The sequence below is a fragment of the Lepus europaeus genome, chromosome 2, assembly GCF_033115175.1.
Source record: "Lepus europaeus isolate LE1 chromosome 2, mLepTim1.pri, whole genome shotgun sequence".
In the NCBI taxonomy this organism is placed as follows: domain Eukaryota; kingdom Metazoa; phylum Chordata; class Mammalia; order Lagomorpha; family Leporidae; genus Lepus; species Lepus europaeus.
This window is the reverse complement of record NC_084828.1, coordinates 152,075,538-152,094,959: the sequence shown is the minus strand read 5'-3', so window position 1 is coordinate 152,094,959 and position 19,422 is coordinate 152,075,538. Positions and strand designations below refer to the sequence as shown.

The 19,422-nt window shown below is 54.5% G+C and overlaps 1 protein-coding gene across 5 annotated transcripts in view; it reads left to right on the top strand.

Annotated features, from left to right (window-relative positions):
- The first annotated feature begins 1,703 nt into the window (after nt 1-1,703).
- The window catches only part of RFTN1 (raftlin, lipid raft linker 1), a 225,564-nt gene continuing 207,845 nt past the window's right edge, over nt 1,704-19,422 (top strand). The window contains exon 1 of one of the 5 annotated variants that reach the window (XM_062215040.1): nt 1,704-1,784. The gene's annotated coding sequence lies outside the window, so the exon portion shown is untranslated. Of the gene's footprint in view, nt 1,785-1,906; nt 1,989-2,343; nt 2,419-10,290; nt 10,319-15,771; nt 15,863-19,422 lie in introns of those variants that run through there. The other 4 variants (XM_062215057.1, XM_062215030.1, XM_062215065.1 and 1 more) reach the window with 4 other exon arrangements.

Here is a 19,422-nt window from a genome sequence, read left to right as displayed (position 1 = left end):
AAGCCTGGCCCAGCCCTGGCTGTTATGGGCATTCAGGAAGTGAACCAGCTGATGGACAATTTTTCTCTCTCTCTTTTTAAAAATTTATTTATTTATTTGAGAGGCAGAGTTACAGAGAGAGAGAGAGAGAGAGGCAGAGACACAGAGAGAGGTCTTCTATCCACTGGTTCTCTCCCCAGATGGCTACAATGGGTGGAGCTGGACCAGTCCAAAGCCAGGAGCCAGGAGTCTCCCATGCAGGTGCAGGGGCCCAAGCTCTTAGGCCATCTTCCACTGCTTTCCAGGCCATCAGCAGGAATTGAAACCTACATAGGATACCAGCGCTGCAGCACCACTGGCCATGGCCTAACCTACTGTTGCTACAGCCCAGCCCCTGGAAGATCTCTTTGTCTCTTGTGGTCTCTTCCCCTCTCTTTGTTGCTTTGTTTTTCAAACCAACCAACCAACCAACCAACCTTTAAAAAAGGTATCAGGATGCTAATGACTCACTACCCCTCCTATCAGTATATACATTTTTTGAACACCTACTAAGTGCTAGGTTGGAAGCATCAGCATATCCAGGAGCTTGAGAAAGCCTCCGCAACCCAAACCCAAACAGGCAAAGTCATCTAAGACATCTCCAGGCCATTAGTACTCAGGAGGATACTGAGCGCAAGAAAATGGAAACAATCAGGATAGCTTATTAACCTCCAGGACCCGGTGTTAAAAACAAGAAAACAACTCGTGCAAACCTGATCAGGTGGAAATGATTTGCTTAAAGGAAATTAACCACCTCCCCCAACAGCGACCAGCTTATCCTGAAAGCCGCCTCCCCCTTTTCTCTATCTTATTTAGTTATTATTATTATTTTTTTAACTTTGAGAAGCACACACACACTTGTGAAGTCTGGTTAACACTTGTAAAGGTTAATTTCTTTCCCCAATGTGGGGGCCCTCGAAGGACAGTTTCAGGTGGGCCTTGGGCCCTTACACAACACAAAGACCCCTCTCTGTGGCTTCCTGGTGGGCATGCAAGACCATCAGTGGCACCGCTGCACAGACTCCCAGCTGAACCTGCATGGGGCGGGCAGCTAGCTTGGTCTTGTTATTTTCTCCCGGGGAGGGGGAGGGGAAACTGTGATGGTGGTGTGGTGCTGACACCAAGACAGGAGGTGGGGGGGCGGGGAGGGGGAACCCAGGAAACAAAGTGGGGGGTGGGAGAGGGGCGGGAAAACAGAACCAAAACGGCCACAGAAAAACAAGGAAGAAAAAAAAAAATCTGTGCGCTCTGGTGCCAAGAGTTTCTGGAAACCAAATAACCCCCTGTTGCCCTGGGTGTGGGGTTATTAGCACCAAAAGGACCTCCTTGTAACACCCCTGGGGCCTCCATCAGCCCTCCCTGGGGGGGCGGGGGAGGGGAGCGTGTCTCAGGACCCTTCTTTGCACAAGCAGAGAATGGACATGGTTCGCTAGATGTCTGCAGCCTCCTTGTGCCAGGGCCCCGATGACGACGCTGACAGATTGCCCCCCAAACACGGTCCCACACAGGAACCCGGGAGGAAGAGGCCCAGGGCGGCAGGTCCCCACTCCGGTCCCGGACCGTCGCCAGGCACAGCAGCGGGGAAGTCTTCCCGGACTGACCATGTGGGTCTAGGTGCCGCCTCTCCGCCGTGCACCACAAGCGTGCTGCTTGGAAAACAGTTCCAACAAGGAAAGTCCCTCATCGCGGGCTCGCCGCCGCCCATTTGCACCAGGCTAAGGCAGCCCGGACCCGCGGCTTCTCCCAGGTCGGCCCCAAGTTGTCAGGTGAGATTGGTGTTTCAAACCGCTGCCCGAGTGAGGTAGGCACAAGAGGGTGTGGCGAGCATCGCTAACTCCCGAGAAGTAATTCGCGACGCCCGGGAGGCTGCCACCTGTGGAACGGGCGGAGACGGGTCCTCTCCTTACACCCCCGGCCCCCAGCCCCTGGATGGCATCCCGGCTGCGCTCCCCGGGCCGCGCACTCGCTGGGTGAGCAGGGGCGAGGAGGGAGGGTCTGTGCTCCTCGGATTCGCGGGTTGCTGGCGGCGCGGGTCGCAGAGGGCGAGGGCTGCTGAGGCCGCGCGGCTCCCCCGAAGACGCCGCGACGCATATTTCGCCCATGAGTTCAGAGGAAGAGGAAGTGTAGCGGGCGCGCGGCGGCGGGGGCGCGGCGGGGCTGGAGCCGGAGCGCGCCGGGCGCGGGGCGCAGCGAGCGCGGGAGCGCGGCAGCCGCGGGCTCCGGGCCGGGACCGACGCGCCGATCGCCGGAGGGACGGACGCCGCCGCCGCCCGGCCCCGCCCCGGCGCCCACGCCCTCCCGCGCCGCCGCCTGTGCACCGCGCAAACTTTGCTCCCGGGACGCCGCGCGCAATCTCGGGGAGCCCGCGCCCGCGCCTTCTCCGCGGCCGGTCCCCGAAAGGTAGGTGTGGGGTGTCGGCGGGCGCGGAGCCCTCCTTGCGGCCTCGCAGACGCGGTGCCCGGCCGGCCGGTCGAGTCCGCGTGGCGCTCCCCGACCCCTGCAGGTGACCTGTGCCGGGGCGCCAGAGCAGCGGGAGGATCCCCCGCGCTAGCCGGACGCGGGGAAGGGCCCACGTGTGGTCACGGGGGGAGGGGAGGCCCTGGGCCAACTTTCTTTCGGGAGGTGAGGTGGGGTGTGAATCCCTGGCGTGGGGAGAGGCTTCCCGGAGCAGCCTGTGGGGTCGTGGGCTGTGCGGCTCCGGGCACCCAGAAGGGTCGTGGAGGGGGAGCTTTGAGGCTACAGGTGGGTCCGGGACACGCTGCCGCCCGGGTCCTCGGCTGAGATCGGGCGGGAGCTGGACACGGAGTCCAGGTTGCCGGAGTGCAGGGCGGAGAGGGCACCCGGGTCGCCTCTCCGCGTGCGCCCGGGTGCAGTTTGCTCCCGGGCAGGGGTACGGAGTGGGCGGGCGCACACGCGCCACGCGCTCGGGGGTAGAGACCCGGCTCGCCGGGAGTCCCCGGTGCCGGAGGCAACGTCTCCCCGGCTGCAGGGGATTTTTTTTTTCTCCCCTCACCCCAGCCCACTTTGCCGGGCTCAGGGCTCTCCAGGCTGGGTGGGCGGCTGCGGGGAGGAGGGGACGTCTGTTTCGGAGGCTCCCTTGACCGTGGCGCGCTCGCCGCGTCCCGGGGCTGGGGCTGCTGCCCTTCGCCTCGGGGAGAAACCGGCGGAGGCCGCTGCTCGTGCCAGCCCCGGGCGCGCTCCCTGGTGCTCGCGCTCGGCCGCCCTGTGTGGTCCTCGGGGACGCTGGGTGGTGTCAGCGAGTTTGTTCCGAGGGGCTTATGAGCACACACAAAAAGTGCTTTTTAAATAATAAAAAAGTCCGGGACAGAGCTCCGCGAGTGGCCGCCCCGGTGCCCAGCAGCGGCCCCTGGTCGGCACTGGGTCCCGGGGCGCCCAGGTGCTGGGCAGCCCGGGCCGGCCAGCGAGTGTCATCCCGGGATAAGTGGGGCCGGGCGGGGAAGGAAGCCGCGTGTAATGTGAGAGACTGGGGGCAGGGCCGGCGCATTCCTCATTGGTACCTCTGAGCAGCTGAATCCCCACCAAGTTCAAGTGACCCCAGATGTCACTAAACCCCGCAGCGGGCTCCAGCAACGAGCTGTCCGGGCTCCTCCGTGCCTGTGCGCTAACTCATGAAGTCACTGTAACTTCGGCATCCTCTGTTTTTGCCCTCGGCGGGGCTTCTGGCCCGCCCAGAGGAATTCAAGCCCCCGTAGCCTCTGGCTGCATTTGTGGATCAAGTGTCTGGCCTGGGTTTTCTTTGTTTGTTTTTTGGCTGCATGGGCGTGGGGCAAAGGGAAACGGAGTGCTGTGCAGTTAGCTAATAAATTTGGTGCAGGGATTGAAAGAATAAATTGGGAATCCGAGTCAGGGAGATCTGTCTCCCTCTTGAGCGGGAATTTTTGGCTTACATTCAAGTAGCCGCTTTGTCTGTAGGGAAGCAGGCAGAAAATCTTTGGCCTGAGTGATGGGAGTTCCTGTAAAGCTCCAGCAGGATTGAAACCCGGACGGCCCATGGCTTGGTGGGCCTGGGTGCCTTGCTGATTTTTTTTTTTTTTTTTGAGATTTATTTATTTGAAAGGCAGAGTTAGACAGAGGAATCTTCCATCCGCTGGTTCACTCCCCAGATGGACCAACCACCGGCGCTGGGACAGGCCGAAGCCAGGAGCTTCTTCCGGGTCTCCCACACGAGTGCAGGGGCCCAAGGACTTGGGGCATCTTCTACTGCTTTCCCAGGTGCATTAGTGGAGAATTGGATTGGAAGTGGAGCAGCCGGGACGCGAACCAGCGCCCATATGGGATGCTGGCGCTGCAGGTGGTGGTTTAACCTGCTGTGCTACAGCACCGGCCCCAACCTTGCTGAATTTCTAATGTGATAGAGTAAGGAAAGAGCACTGTGATGCTACCTTTCCCCCATCCCATTTTTTTTAAAAGATTTATTTATTTATTTGAAAGAGTTACACAAAGAGAGGAGAGACAGAGAGATAGAGAGAGAAAGGGAGAGGTTTTCCATCCAATGGTTCACTCCCCAGTTGGCCGCAATGGCCGGAGTTGTGCCGATCTGAAGCCAGGAGCCTCCTCTGGGTCTCCCAGGCAGGTTCAGGGGCCCACGGACTTGGGCCATCTTCTACTGCTTTCCCAGGCCATAGCAGAGAGCTGGATTGGCAGTGGAGCAGCTGGGCCTCGAACCGGTGCCCATATAGAGTGCCAGCGCTTCAGGCCAGGGCGTTAACCCACTGTGTCACAGTGCCAGCCCCATTTTTATTAAAGGATTATTTATTTGAATGGGGGGAGTTACACACACACACACACACACATAGAGGGAGAGAGAGAGAATCTTCTATCCGTTGGTTCACTCCCCAGATGGCCACAATAGCTTGGACTGGCTCAGACCAAAGCGAAGAGCTCAAAGCCTGGAGCTCCATCCAGGTCTCCCATGTGGATGACAGGGACCCATGTTCGTGGGTCACCCCCAGTGCTTTGCCAGGCACATTAGCAGGGAGCTGGAGTGGAAGCAGAGGAACTGGGACACACTACCCCCCAGCCCAGGTTTTAGGATTCAGCAAAGTTGCAAGAACAGTGACTGCCTAACTGCCCATACCTGGCATCTGTAATTAGCATGTACGCCTGCTGGCTTCTTGACACATCTGCCCGCCCGTGCCTCCGCCCATGGGTCCAGCTTTCTGCTTTGTAGGTTTTAAAGTAAATTACAGACACTGATGCAGTGCCTTCCTAAACACCTGGGCTCACATGTGATGAGAGCTCCGCCCGTGGCCGTGTTTTTTCTGAAGGTTAATTTTATGTATAGGTGGTGAAATGCACAGATCTCCAGGGTCGTTGACATCATGTTCTGACAGACGCGTGCACCTGTGTGACTCCAGTCCCCCGAGACCGAGCACACTGTCATCGGCTCAGGAAGTTCCTTCCTCCCCATTGCCCATCGTCCCTTCCCTGACCCCGCGGTGGCAACCCCTGCTCTGTTTCCCACCACACTGTGAATAAAGCTGCTGGGAGCTTTGTGTGCCCGTCTTCCTGCGGACACATGTTCCTGTTCCTTGTGGTGTGAAACTGCCGGATGGTAGAGGAGGGAGGTGTGTGTGAATCTTCTAGGAGGCTGCCAGGCCTTCTGCCAGCCTGGTTGTACCGTGTGGTACTCTCATCAGCAAAGGCAGCAAGGAGGAGATTCCAGACTCTACAACCAACCCTGACTTCCTGTCTCGAAGTGGAGAGCGTGGTTTGACTGGGTCGGAAAGACCAGGCATCAGGCCTCCCAGAGCAGACTGGAACCTGTTTTCTGGGGTGGAGAGCGGGAAGAAGTCCCTCACTGTGCCAGGAAATGGGGTTAGACTTAAATTACTGTGACCAGTCAGGTGAATCTCTGATTTGTGGAGATCTTCAGAGAAGGGGATTCCATAGGGGAATCCACTCTCGGTTATGAAACGAGATTGCTTGAGTGCTTTCTGGAAAGAGAAAAATAACCCCAGACCCTACGGGATTCCGCTAAGCTTGTGCTTAGAAGCTCTTGTGGGGATTTCTGGCCTATTCGTCTCATTGACATGTACTTGGTGGAGGTTCCCCTCGGATTCCAGCCGCCACTATTTGCTCTGTGAAGGTGCAGAGAGCTGCTCTCCTGGGAAAGGGATCTGGCCTCTCAGTGAGAAACCTGGCCCGTGAGCCTGGAGGGGACAATGGGCCTGTCCCCCACAGGGCCTCCTATGCCTTTCTCTCTCCGGGTGGGACCGGCAGCAGAACCTGGCCTTGCTGGCCCAGGAAGTAGGAAGTGAGCCTTTCTGGCGTGTGGCACACCCCGGGATGGAATTGTTGCGTCTTGTCAGTGTCGCAGTGCCAGCCGACCTTTGCAGGGGACACACGGCATGGCACTGTGTGTGGGAACTGTTCCTCTCCAGCTCGAGCCTGGTACAGCGCCTTCCGCAGAGTAGGGCTACGGTATGGTTTCCGTGACTCGTGGCGCACCCAGCTGGGTGATTGCCTTTCTAGAGATTGACAGTGGGTGCCAAGATGTCAGGACCCCAAAAGGTGTTTCGGCAGGAGCTGCTTTACCACAACCTGGGGCACGGGTTGCAAGGGCGCGGACCTGGGAAAACTTCGCAGACCGTAACGTGCACTTTTTACTTGTTTGTTTGTTTAACGTGCAGGTTTTCTTATTGGGATTGACAAAATAATAATTGCAGCTACCCCTGGGCAAGGGCTTGCTCTTTCTTGGGTCCTGCTGGGCACTTTTCAAGCTTTCATTTGCACGGAACCCTCGCGGGAGGGGAACATGGATGCTAACTTCACGTTAGCCTTGAGGAGACGGCAGCTTCGCGAGGTTAACTTGCCCAGAGCTCTTGCTTTCACGTTCCCGAGGCCTTGTGGGATGAGAGCGTGCGGTGTTGATCCAGCGGCGGCAGAATGCATCAGCAAGCCCAGATTTCCACGTCCTGGGAGCCCTGGTGTACAGAAATGCAAACTGGAACCTCAGAGCACAGATACAGGAAGTGACACACCAGGATCACTTTCTGTAGCTTTTTTTTTTTTTTTTTTTTGGTTTCAAACCTTCCTCAGTTTGGCAGGGCTGGGCCTGCGATGTGCTGGTTTTAGGGGCTGGCATTTTGGCACAGTAGCTTAAGCCACTGCTTGCAATGCTGTCACCTCAAATTTGAGCACCAGTTTGAGTCCTGGGAGCTCAGTTTTGGATCCAGCTCCCTGCTGATACGCCTTGGAAAACAGTGGAAGATGGTCCAAGTGCTTGGACCCCTGCCACCTACGTGGGAGACCCGGATGGTGTGCCTGGTTCCTGACTTCTGCCTGACCCAGCCCCAGCCTTTGTGGCTATTTGGGGAGCAAATCAGTGGATAGAAGATATCTTTATCCCCCAACTCTGCCTTTCAAATAAGTAAAATTAAAAAAAATAATGATTTTGACCATAATTTAGGATATTATTGGTTGGGATTGTAATTTTTTTTATTATTGTATTTTATTTATTTTTTGACAGGCAGAGTTAGACAGTGAGACAGAGACAGAGAGAAAGGTCTTCCTCTATCCATTGGTTCACCCCCCAAATGGGTGATCTGGCCAGCGCGCTGTGCCGATCCGAAGCCAGGAGCCAGGTGCTTCTTCCTGGTTTCCCATGCAGGTGCAGGGCCCAAGCACTTGGGCCATCCTCTACTGCCTTCCCGGGCCACAGCAGAGAGCTGGACTGGAAGAGGGACAGAATCTGGCACCCCAGCCGGGACTAGAACCTGGAGTGCTGGCGCCACAGGTGGAGGATTACCCTAGTGAGCTGTGGCACTGGCCAGGGATTGTAATTTTTTAAAAAGATTTATGTATGAGGCAGAGTTACACAAAGAGAGAGGGAGAGGCAGAGAGAGAAAGGTCTTCCATCTGCTGGTTTACTCCTCAAATGGCTGCAAAGGGCTGGAGCTGGGCCAATCTGAAGCCAGGAGCCAGGAACTTCTTCTGGGTCTCCCACGTGGGTGCAGGGGCCCAAGGACTTGGGTCATCCTCTGCTGCACTCCATGTTGTTAGCAGGGAGCCGGATTGGAAGTGGAGCAGCCATGACTCGAATCAGCTCCCACATGGGATGCAGGCACTGCAGGCAGAGGCTTAACCTATTATGCCACAGCGCCAGCTGTTAGGACTGTCATTTTATTGAAGGACAAGAGATTGCCAGCTCTTTGGTGAGTGTCTGTAGCTGAGCTGGCCAGTACAGTAGCCAGGAGCTACTAGTGGCTGTTGCTATGCAAATATAAATGAATTACTGTTAAATACAATTGAAAATTGACTTCCTCAGTCTCACCAGCCAGATGCCAAGCGGTCCAGAGCCACGTGTGGTTGGTGGCCGTGGGGCTGGATGGCACTGCCAGACTTGGGCGTTTTCATCCTGGCTGGAAGTTCTGTTTGATGCTGCTGAGCTCTAGTAGCGTTTGCTTTTTCTCCTTCAGTTTAAGAATTGGCAACAGACGTGGCTAAGGCTTAGGCTATTTTTCACTGACAAAGAGATAAATTTAGCCAGACGGTTCTTTTTACATTTACCTTTGAAAGGTTGTGTGTGTGTGATCTTTGCTCCCACTCACGCTTGGGTTTTGACATAAATTTGAGTTTCCTCTTTCTCCTGGGCTTGCAAAGGGGCTTTCATGATTATCATTGCGTGTTTTATCAAGACGCCCTCTCGTGAAGCATCAGTGCGGCAGGCACGCGGCGGCCCCTGCTTGAGCCCTGCTAATTCTTTGCTCTCCAAATACGAATTCCGTTCAGCTTTTAAATATGCATTTGTGTGACTTACTCCCTACCTGGCCTGAATTCAGGAAGAAAAATCACTCTCAGCGGGCCAGAACCAGAGTGCTCAGAAATCAGGTTATAGGCTATGGTGACGGCTCCTTGCCAAAGCTGAGATGGAGGACACACCGGCTGGGGCTTTCCTGGGCCCGATCTGCCTCCAGGGTGCAGCACGTGACGGTGTGTGTGTGTGTGTGTGCTGGCCACTTCAGTGTCCCTGTGATACAGGACAGTGGAGGGTGGAATGTGGTTCCTGCTCCAGCATCAGACAGAGGAGCGGGGCTGGGCTCTGGTGTCACCAAGCAGCCAGAGGTAGAGAACCAGAGCCAGCTGGGCTCCTCTCTGGTCATTTGGTACTGACCAATGCTTAGGCTACTTTATGACCCTGTGGTGAAATTTCTAGACGGCTGCTTTTTTTTTAAGATTTAATTGATTTATTTGAAAGGCAGAGTTCGGGGGTGGGAGGAATACACACACACACACACACACATAGATACCTTCATCTGCTGGTTCACTCCCCCAGGCCATCAACAGGATGGTGTCCTGACCAGCCAAGGCCAGGTTCTGCTGCCGGTCCCACCCAGAGAGAGAGAGGCATGGGAGGCCCTACAGGGGACAGGCCCATTGTCCCCTCCAAGACCAAGATAGGGATGGGGGCTCATGGGCGGTGTTTCTCACTGAGAGGCCAGATGGCCGCACCATCCAGGGCTGGGCCAGGCTGAAGCCAGGAGCCAGGAGCTTCTTCTGGGTCTCCCACGTGGGTACAGGGGCCCAGGCACTTGGGCCATCTTCTTTCTGCTTTCCCAGGCACATTAGCAGGGAGCTGGATCAGAAGTGGAGCAGCTGAGACGGGAACTGGCACCCATACGGGATGCCGGCACTGCCGTTGGCGGTTTGGCCGGATACACCTCAACCCTGGCTCCAACCAGCTGCCCTTGACTTATGACCAAAGTGTTCCATTTTGTCAGTCTACAGACCCGTCTTCTCGAGGATCTGAATTCAAGTCCCTCCTTTGTGTTGCGCTTCTTCCTTGGGACCCTGGCAAGTCGTATGGAATAGCTCTCAGATGCCTCAGATTTGGGGCCGTGGTGGCAGTAGATCTTATCCAGAAAGTTACAGAGGTTTGGTTAAACACAGACTCCGCTGTGTGGAATGTGAGCATACCATGTGTGACTGGGTTTTTGGAAATATAAAGTACAAGAAACCAGACTGTTGGTTTAGTCACTTTTAATGTATTAGAGAGGTCTTTTGGGATTTTCCGGCGTCTTGTAATCTCATAAGCACCCTTTGCAGTAATTATGTAATTATGGCCACAGGCCAGAGCAGGTTAAAAGGGCTCTTTTTAATTAGTAGCAAGAAATACTGATATAATCCTAAAATGGTTAGCATTTGCGCAGTGGTCCTCCCTCATCCATGGTTTTGCTCTCTGCAGTTTCGGATTCCTGTAGTCAATCACAGTCTGAAAATATGTAATGGAAAATTCTAGAAACAAAGAGTTCACGCGGTGGAGAGGACTTTTATTTTGGTGAGTTGCTATGATTGTCCTAATTCATGATCGGATTTTGTTGTTGTGCTCTGCCCGGGTGCTGTGGTTTGGATAGGGTTTGAGTGGGTCCCCCACGGCGAGGTCCCCAGGTGTCCGCGTGCCATACTGTGCCGTGCCAGGGTGCTGGTGCCATTCTCTTGAACCCCAGAGATGTGAGCTCAACAAACTCCTATTGTAGAGAAATACCCAGCTTCAGGTATCTTCTTACTGGACTAATACTCTGTGCCTAATTTATAAATTAAACTTCACCATAGGTGTGTGTGTAAACAGCAGAGGATTATAGGGGCGTCATTATACCACTGTGGACATGTGCCTCAGCTCTTCTGAGCCCTGTTAAATATCCACCCACTCTGCCTTATGTAATCTTCACCCTGCAAGTAGATACTGCTGTTGTGCCCCAATTTACAGATGAGACAACTGAGGTTAAATGGCTTCCGCAGAGTCACAGAACTCACAAGCAGGAGCACCAGGCTTTGAACTCCGGCAGTCTGGTTCCAGAGTCTGTGCGCCCAACCCCGGTGATGCGCTAAGAGCATGAACTTGGGAGCTACAGGGTGATAATCTGAGGCCCCTTTCCATCCTGTACCAGAGCAGCTTCTTTCCTGGTGCTAAGGGATACTGATGGAGTCAGTAGTTTATTTTTTTGTTTATTTATTTATTTATTTGAAAGGCAGAGAGAGAGAGAGAGAGAGGAGAGAGAGAGAATCTTTCATCCTCTGGTGTACTCCCCCAATGACCACAATGGCCAGGGCTGGGCCAATCCAAAACCAGAAGCCTGGAACTGTATCCGGGTCTCCCACAGGGGCGGCAGGGGCCTGAGCATTCGGGCCATCCTCCGCTGTCTCCCCAGGAGTATTAGCAGGGAGCTGGATTTAAAGCAGAGCAACCGGGACTCGCCCTGGTGCTCATACAGGATGCCGACCTCACAGGTGGCAGTGTACCCTGCTGTGCTACAGCGACGGCCCTTGGAGCCCGTGTTTACTACCCCTTTATTGGGGTACTGGGGAGGCTGCTGGAGGTGAAGATGCACCTGCCGTCCTGTGGGGAGGTGAGGCATTACCGAGGCTCCAGACTGGTCCATGCCTCCTGCCTCTGCTCAGAGCAGGTTAACACATCCAAGTCGGTTCTCAGCTTTCTCTGATGCCCACGCCCCCCCCCCCCCCAGCCTTGCACTTGCTCATGCTACCAACCTTAGAGGTCTCTGGGGTGCCTTGTTTTCTGCATCCCCTATTTCCACACCGTCAGTCAATTCCGTTTTCCACCCTCAGACCTTCCCCAGAATCTGATTGCTGCTCCCACCTCTGCCTCGCTGGCTGTGGTCTCTCTGCCTCACTGATCAGTGGTTCCCTCCTGCTCAGGACCCTCCAGAGGCCCCGTCTCAGTCGGGGTGAAGCCCAAGCCCTCACAGAGGCCTCCCCGGCCCTCACTGGCTTCCTGCTGAGGTCTGGCCAGGCTCCCGCAGGCTGACCTGCAGGCCCCGCACCTGGGCTCGGGTGCACCTGCTGCCGCCTTGCCTTCCCCGGCTTCCTTCTTCCTGATCTTGCTCAACCGTCGCCCTGCGGGTGAGGCTTCCCGAGTCCTCCTGCTTTTACCAGTGCTGCCTCCTTGTCCGTGGCTCTGAGCCCTCCTCCCTGCTTCGTCTGTCTTTGACCACTTCCACCATCGAATTCCACTGATCGCGGGTACTTATTTCTCTGTCATCCGATTCCCTGCTGCTGAGGGCAGGCTCCTTGAGAGCAGGGCTGTCCTTTCTCCCCTGTTGTCTCTCCTGCTTTGCTTTGGCGTTGAGAAGAGGACCTTGGCATGCAGTAAGTGCTCAGTACACGTTTGCTGGATGAGTGAGTGGTGTGTTGGTGAACTGGCTGGGCATCACTTTTTAGATGCAATTGGCAGACTTTCAGTCAAGCAGATCACCCTCTGCCACATCGGCCTTAAGAGAACGTTCCAAGATCCCCCGAGGAGGAAGGACTTGGGATTCCAGACCGGCTTTGGACTGAGCTTTTCCCAGGGTCTCCAGTGTTCTGGCCTGCCCTGAGGGGTTTTGGCCTTGCCAGTCCCTACAATGCCTTAAATTAAAAATCCCACTTTGCATCCTTCTGCCCCTGCCTGTCTAGATGTGTACCCTCCCCCAACACCCCACAGGCTCTGAGTGTCTGGAGATCACTGACCTGCACAGGGGTCAGGATGAAGGGAAGGGAGTGGTGGGCGTGGGTGGTGGTGCTGGGGGAGTGTCCGGGAGGTGGCAGCGGCAGGTGTACTTTAGTCCGACCTGACCCTAGGGCCGGCAGTGAAGGGAAACACTGGGAGACAGGACTGGAAGGGAGGGGTTCGGAGTGAGGCCGAGGCTGAGGACTCCGGGCTGGGCAGTGGGTTGGATTCTGCTCTCTGGGCCGCGCGTGTGGTGTAGAAGGGCTGAGCTGCCCAAAGGCACTGGTAGGAATTGGATAGATGAGGAGAAGCAGGTTTTAGGCAGGCTTTGGAGGCTCCTGCAGTGGTGCGCTGGCTTGGGGTGGGAAGTGGGGGAGCTGATGCGGCCCCCAGCACTGGGCTGCAGGCTGGTTTCGGGCTGGGGGACGTGGCAGGGCAGGCTGGTGCCTGGGGTGTGGGCCTGGTGCTAGCTGTGCCAGGGGAGATGAGGAGGAGGAACAGGGTGTCGGGTCTTCTGGGTGCACCTGCGTTAGGAAGTGGTGGGGATGTTCCAGGTGGAAGCCGCGCCAGGTCCTGGGAGACGTGAGCCTGGCACCGCCGAGAAGACAGGAGCAGGAAGGGAGATGGGAGTTTTGCCTGCACCAGGTGGATTAGGATGAGAGAGGTGGCTGTGATGGCTAATAGGGAGACAGCTGTGGAGCTCAAAAGAAAACTTACTTATTTATTTATTTGAAAGCCAGAGAGACAGAGACAGAGCCATCTTCCATCTGCTGGTTCACTCCCCACATGAATGCCAGGCTGAAGCTAGGAGGGGGAAACTCAATCCAGGTTTGCCACATGGCTGGCAGGAACCCAAGGCCTTGAGCCATTACCTGCGGCTTTCCAGGGTGCTCATTAGCAGGAAGTTGGGATCTGAAGCAGAGCCGGGACTTGAACCAGTGGGAGGCAGACTTCTCATGCAGTGTTCTAACTGCTCCACCAAGCCTTCGCACAGCCCCGTAACCTTTCTGGGCACACATGGCAATCCTGTATGTATGTATATATAGATATATATGTATATATATGTCTATATGTATATATATATATGTATATATATAGTTCTTCCCAAACTCTGGCTTAAGATACCCAGGTGAACTCACAGGGGGCCAAGGGATAGTTTACATTTTTTGAAAAAGATTTATATTATGTATTTGAAAGAGTTATATATATATAGAGAGAGAAATAGAGAGAGAGAGAGAGAGAAAGAGAGAGAGAGAGAGAGAGAGGTCTTCCATCTGCCAGTTCACTCCCCAAATGACTGCAATGGCTGGAGCTGGGTTGATCTGAAGCCAGGAGCCAGGAGCTTTTTCTGGTCTCCCACATGGGTGCAGGGGCCCAAGGAGTTGGGCCATCTTCTGCTGCTTTCCCAGGCCACAACAGAGAGCTGGATCGGAAGTAGAGCAGCCAGGACTTGAACTGGCGCTGGTGTGAGGTTCTGGCATTGCAGGCCAGGGTGTTAATCCGCTGTGCCACAGCGCTGGCCCTCAATATTTTACATTTTTGAGGGAAGAACATTGATGCTTGGCCATCTGTCAGACCATGCCATGTAGTAGCTGGAGGTGGTTCATGGCAGCAACTCTGGAGAGAACCATGTTCCTTCCCATGCTGTTGTATCACCACATGTGTAGACATTAGGTGTTGTAAGGACACCCCCGTGGACAGGAAGCAAAGTGGGTGATGTCTGATGGGATTACCAGGTTGGAGGAGTTGCACAGTGCCCAACAGAAACACCCGTCCCATTAGGAAGTGATTGGTAATTGAATAGTACTCTTTCTTTTGATTTCTGTGTGTTATTCTTTCAGGAGGCCACTAACATTTTAGGCTCTAAGTCAATATTAAGGTGTTTGAACCTTGCTGCTTGGTAAATGGAATTTGAGGTGTTCCATGAGCCGCCCTGTGAATGGAAAAGCTCTCAGGTCCCTGCCTTGTGTCGTGGGCATTCAATGCATATTGCAAGAGAGGGTAGGGAGGTCGGGAAAAGGGGGTGGGCGTGGGGCTGTGTCTAAGCAGTTTTATTTCTGCAAAAATTCCAAGTGTGAAGCAAATGAGGTAAAATGTAAGCATTTGTCAAACCCAGGTGGCAGGTACGTAGATGTCTCGTTTTCTCTCTCTCCATATGTTTGAAGTGGTTTATAATTAAAAATAATGTTTAGGAAAATGAACAGGAGGAGGCCTGGGACAGCCATTTGGGGGTGGGGGTGCTGTGTTTGGGAGGATGGCACAGGAGCCAGGGAAGGGGGCATCTGAGGTAGGAGGAGATCCGGGAGATGGGTGGGTGTGGGGCCGAGGGGTGGATCCCAGGCTGTGCCTCCCGCCCTGGATGTGAGACCCAGCAGAGCACCCGTGGGACCCAGCCCGAAAGTTCCCGAGGGTTGGGGTTGGGGGTGGGGAGAGATTGAGCTCCTGCAGGATCTCTCCCTGGGGCGCTTCGGACCTGCTGGCGGCTCAAGCCGCCCACCCCACCCCACCCCACCCCTCAGGTCTGTTAACAGCTCACCTGACCAGGGGCTCCGTGTGAGAGAAGTCACTTCCTGTGAAAACGCAGACCTGCGCAGGGCCTGCACTGTGCACTCCTAACCAGCTCCTGGTGCTGCAGGGGCTGCTGCCCCAGCGACCCCACGTCTGCCAGGCCTCTGCTTTGTGACGGTGGCCACCAGAAATGTGCCCTGGACCCGGCCCCCAAAGAGGCGCCCTCGGGGGTGGGGGGTGCGGGAAGTTGGCGTGTTCTGCGTGTAGCATAAACACTTCGGGTGTCTTTTGTTGTGTAAAACAAATTACCCCAAAGCCTGGCAGCTCAGGCATCTGCTCCCAACACCCTGCCAGGCTGCTTCTCTTCTAGGAAACAGGACTTGTAGCATGCGCTGCCTGGATTAATTATCTGCTGGCATGGGACAGGTTACCCCAAAGCTTAGAGGCCGCCAGCAATGAGCCCGTGTCATCACACAGCCTTTCTGGGAGTCCAGAGTGACTTCTGTCTCAGGTCACTCCTGAGGTGGCAGCCAGGGTGCTGATGGGGCTGAAGATCTTTGGGGGGCTGGGGGTCCACTTAGTGCTGGCTGTTGGCAGGAGGCCCTGCCACACTGATAGTGTCTTCTTCTTGGGGCTGGCTGCCCTCAGAGCCAGGGGCCCTACAGAGAGCAAGGTAGAACCCACACTGTCTCCTGCGACCCAGCACGGAAGGTCACATGCCTGCATTTCTGTAGCACCCCACTGGCTACACAGGTCAGCCTGATTCATTGTGGGAAGGGACCACTCCGGGGTGAGAGTGCCCGGAGGATCGCCAAGGACCATCCTGGAAGCTGCCTGTGACATCGCTTATTGTGTTCAACTCCACAAGTAAGTGGCTCACCTAAGGTATATTGTCCCTATGCTTGTGACACAGAGGAAGGTTCTGTTGACATGTGGGGTGTGTCCTGCCAGTCGGAGCAGGATGTGGTCTTAAAAATGTTTATTTTCATCTGCTTGAAAGGCAGAGAGAGAGAGAGAGCACGAGTGAGCTTTTATATGCTGGTTCACTCCTCAAAGCCTACAAAAGCCAGGAAGGCTGGGCCAGGCCAAACTTAGGACCCTGAAACCCCATCTTGGTCTCCCACGTGAGTGACAGATGCCCAAGCACTTGAGCCAGCACCCACTATCTTCCCAGGCACATTAGCCGGAAGTTGAATCAGAAGCTAAGTAGACGGGACTCAAACTGGAGCTCTCATATGGGGTGTGGACATCCCAAGTTCCAGCTTAACCCACTGCACCACAACATCTGCCTAGGAATGTGGACTTTACACACACACACTCACACACACACGCAGGCACTTCACAAAAGTGGTACCATGGGCCGGCGCCGCGGCTCAATAGGCTAATCCTCCACCTGCGGCGCTGGCACCCCGGGTTCTAGTCCCGGTGGGGTTGCTGGATTCTGTCCCGGTTGCCCCTCTTCCAGGCCAGCTCTCTGCTGTGGCCCGGGAAGGCAGTGGAAGATGGCCCAGGTCCTTGGGCCCTGCACCTGCACGGGAGACCAGGAGGAAGCACCTGGCTCCTGGCTTTGGATTGGCACAGTGCGCCGGCCGTAGCAGCCAGTTGAGGGGTGAACCAACGGAAAAAGGAAGACCTTTGTCTCTCTCTCACTGTCTAACTCTGCCTGTCAAAATAAATAAATTAAAAGAAGGTGGTACCATACAAAAATACCATTTCTGTTCTTTACCCTTGGTGCTGGATCAGGAATGCTTTCAGTGGGTAAATTTTAGTTATCTTTCACTTTCTCCAAGTGTGTTAGCAGAGTATTGCCATTTCACACCATCTAAATAGTTGACTGACTTTTCAAGCTTTCATTTATGTATCTGGATAGAGAGAGATGGTGTTATCTTGTAAAGACTTCTTAATTTGGATCATCCATTCTTACTCTGGGTGACTGAATGATGTAATAAGCAGGCTTGAGTCTTCAAGTTTGAAATCTGATTGTAGAAATAAAACGCGAGTTTGCCAGCTGCTCCAGCCTCCTGTGTGCGGTTGCTCCATCTCTGGTTGCCTGTCATGAGCTGTTGGCACTTGTTAAAATTAGCTTTGTGGCTGATTCAGATTAGCGACAAGTGTGGTACATGAGGGCTCCCTCTTAGTGAAACTAATTTGTATTTGAAAATATTACCACATTTAGTACCCCCATTATTTAATTGTGTGCATCCTAATGAAGAGCAAAAATGAACTTTTTTTTAAAAAAAGATATTTATTTATTTGAAGGGCAGAGTTACAGAGAGGCAGAGGCAGAGAGAGAGAAAGAGAGGTCTTCTATCCGTTGATTCGTTTTTCCAAATGGCCACAATGGCCAGAGTTTGGGCCAATTTGAAACCAGGAGCCAGGGGCTTCTTCTGGTATCCCATATGGATGAAGGGACCCAAGGACTTGGACCATCTTCTGCTGCTTTCCTAGGCCATAGCAGAGAGCTGCATCGGAAGTGGAGCAGCTGGGACTTGAATTGGCACCCACATGGGATGCTGTTACTGCAGGTGGCGGCTTTACTCACTATACTACAGTGCCAGCCCCTAAAAATGAACTTTTAAGCTGAGGCTTGTATAAACCCTAGTTGATAAATAGTCTTTTAAGAAGGCCATCCCTGGGCCGGCCCTGTAGCATAGCACGTAAAACCACCGCCTTTAGGACCGGCATTCCATGTGGGCACTGGTTCGAGTCCCAGCTGCTCCTCTTCCTATCCAGCTCTCTGCTATGGCCTGGGGAAGCAGCAGAAGATGGCCCAAGTCCTTGGGCCCCTGTACCTGCATGGGGACCTGGAAGAAGCTCTGGGCTCCTGCCTTCGGATTGTCGTAGCTCTAGCCGTTGTGGCCATGTGGGAAGTCAACCCATGGATGGAAGACTTCTCTTTCTCTCTGTAATTTTGCCTTTCAAGTAAATAAATGAATCTTGAAAAAAAAAAAAAAAGAAGGCAATCCCTTTGGGCAGGCATTGTGGCACTGCAGATCAGGCTACCTCTTGGACGCACACATCCCTTATCAGAGCGCTGGTTTGAACCCTGGCTGCTTAGCTTACAACCCAGCTTCTTGCTGATGGCTGGGAAGGCTGCAGGTGCTGGCCCAAGTGCTCTCCATGTGGGAAACCAGGATGGAGTTCAGGGTGGCTCCTGACTTGGCCAGGCCCAGCCTCGGCTTTTGTGAGCATTTGGGGAGTGAACTCACGCATGGAGGATCTCTTTGTCCCTTCACTCTGTCTTTCAAATAAATAAATAGATAGATATGTTTTTAAAGGTGGTCCCTTCAAGGTGGTTTTTTGAGTGTTTTTGTGGGTATCTTTTTTTTTTAAAGGATTTATTTATTTATTTGAAAGGCAGAGTTACAGAGAGGCAGAGGCAGAAAGAGAGAGAGAGAGAGAGAGAGAGAGAGAGAGGTCTTCCATCTGCTGGTTCACTCCTCGAATGGCTGCAATGGCCGGAGCTGCGCCGATCTGAAGCCAGGAGCCTGGGGCTTCTTCCATGTCTCCCATGTGGGTACAGAGGCCCAAGGACTTGAGCCCTCTCCCACTGCTTTCCCAGGCCATAGCAGAGAGCTGGATCGGAAGTGGAGCATCTGGGACTCGAAACAGTGCCCATATGGGATGTCGACACTGCAGGCGATGGCCCTACCTGCTATGCCATAGCGCTGGCCCCCTTATGGGCATCTTCAAGAATCAGTTAAGGCTGGCGCCGTGGCTCACTAGGCTAATCTTCTGCCTGTGGCACCAGCACCCCGGGTTCTAGTCCTGGTCAGGGCGCTGGATTCTGTCCTGGTTGCTCCTCTTCCAGTCCAGCTCTCTGCTGTGGCCTGGGAGGACAGTGGAGGATGGCCCAGGTCCTTGGGCCCTGCACCCGCATGGGAGACCAGGAGGAAGCACCTGGCTCCTGGCTTCAGATTGGCGCAGCACGCCGGCCATAGCGGCCACTTGGGGGGGGGGGTGAACCAACGGAAAAAGGAAGACCTTTCTCTGTCTCTCTCTCTCTCTCACTGTCTAACTCTGCCCGTCCAAAAAAAAAAATCAGTTAAAAGACGAATTAGAAGTATTTGAAACTTGATGATGGCCCTGGCTGGCCACCTTCTCGTGGGGTCGGGTCTGTGCTGGTGTGTCACATTTCGTGCTATGTGCACACTTCTAGAACAGCCAGTCCCACTGCACCACATGTGTCCCACAGCTTCCACATTGGCCTCAGTCCAGCCCGTACCAAAGGGGCACAGAAGGAATTGAGTTTCTAGAATGTTGCCATTTGAGGGAGCATTGCATCCTGGTCATTTGTAGGCTCCAATGGCCTCTCCTTGCGGCGTGGCCCTCAGAGCCTCCTCTGGTGAGCTACGTTTCTTCCCTGGAAAGCGGCTAGTTCCTGATTCCTCTTGGCCACTCCCCTGCTTTTCCGCACCACACGCCTT